Source organism: Petaurus breviceps, unplaced genomic scaffold (assembly GCF_028583685.1).
Source record: "Petaurus breviceps papuanus isolate PSGF00001 unplaced genomic scaffold, PetGlider_PUasm1.0 175, whole genome shotgun sequence".
Taxonomy (NCBI): domain Eukaryota; kingdom Metazoa; phylum Chordata; class Mammalia; order Diprotodontia; family Petauridae; genus Petaurus; species Petaurus breviceps.
Window position 1 is genome coordinate 55,593,412 of NW_027185764.1, and position 1,486 is coordinate 55,594,897.

Below are 1,486 nucleotides of genomic sequence, written 5' to 3' on the forward strand. Positions count from 1 at the left end.
AACATTGCCAAGAGTGTAAAATTTATCAGCGTGCTTAGTCTAATTATGGTATCAGGGTGGAGATCTAAGGAATTTAATATTTCCATGGCAACATTTGATAGGGTGCCTGAGCTGCTAAGAAAATATATTACAATTCCTAGACCAACTCTTATTATGAAACTAATTTAATTTTCTTCATCAGCCTAGATAGTCTGAAATTTAAGCTTTTGTTCAAGTGCTTTCACAATTCATCTTGTAAGAGAATTTTTTTTTCTTTTTGGAAGGCAATTGGGGTTAAGAGACTTGCCCAAAGTCACACGGCAAGTAAGTGTAAAGTGTCTGAGGTCAAATTTGAGCTGAGGTCCTGACTACAGGGCTGGTGCTCTATTCACTGCGCCACCTAGCTGCCCCCAAGAGAAATATTACATTACAAAAAATCCAGTCTTCAGCTCGACTTCCCAGTGGTGCGGGCAACGTTGCAGAAATGAGGATCTTTGTGAAGACCCTGATGGATAAGACCGTCAAGCTTGAGGTTGAACCCAGTGATACTATCTAGAATTTCAAAGCCGAAATCCAAGACAAGGAAGGTATCCCACCAGATCAACAATGGCTGATTTTTGCTGGAAAACAGCTAGAAGATGGACGAACTCTCTCAAACTACAACATCCAGAAAGAGTCCACTCTACACTTGGTGATGCATCTTCGAGGGAGCATCACTAAGCCTTCCCTTAGCCAGCTGGTCCAGAAGTACAACTGTGACAAGATGATCTGTCGCAAGTGTTACGCTCACCTGCACCCCTGCCATTGTGTAAACTGCTGTAAGACGTAGGGCCACACCAACAATCTGCGTCCTAAGAAGAAGGTCAAATAAAGACCAGCCTTGGGACCCAGTTTTGGTTTGGCTCCCTTGACTGATGTTCTCTTGAGTAGTCTGTTGTAACAAGGCCTTGTTCCTGGGTTTAATGGGACTGTGATATCAATAAAATCCCCTTTTAGTTGAGAAGCAGAAAAAAATGAAGTTCAAAATAAATAAGAAAAAAGTCCCACTGAATGTCCATTCTGATTAACTTACAGGAGCTTGATAAATCACAAAAATTTGCCCTAATTATATAAATGGCTGCAAAAAAAAATGATTCTTGATGTCAACTGAAAATATACCTTGACAACTAAATAGTGAAACTTTATCAGTTGAAAAACCATGTCTTTTTGAGAGGTAATTAAATTATTTAATTAGGGGGATATACTTGGGGAAAAGGAAAACAAAATTTTAAAATGTATATCAAAAAGGAGAGGAAAAAAAACAAGCAAATTGATTGACAGTGGAATTAAATACAGGGTATTAATAGGTGACAGGGAAGGTTGCTATACATAATTGGGGTGGAGTGGTATAGGGAGGTAGGCTAATGAAAATGTGAAAGAGATGGTGGGAGGAGCTTGAAGCCAAAGTGGGACTGAGAGGTAGAGGTCAGATCTGAATGGGAATAGGCTTGTAGAAAAAATGAGGAGT

The 1,486-nt window shown here is 39.6% G+C and overlaps 1 pseudogene; it reads left to right on the forward strand.

Moving 5' to 3' along the window:
• The first annotated feature begins 463 nt into the window (after positions 1-463).
• On the forward strand, positions 464-993 carry LOC138159138 (ubiquitin-ribosomal protein eL40 fusion protein-like; annotated as a pseudogene).
• The last annotated feature ends 493 nt before the right edge of the window (positions 994-1,486 follow it).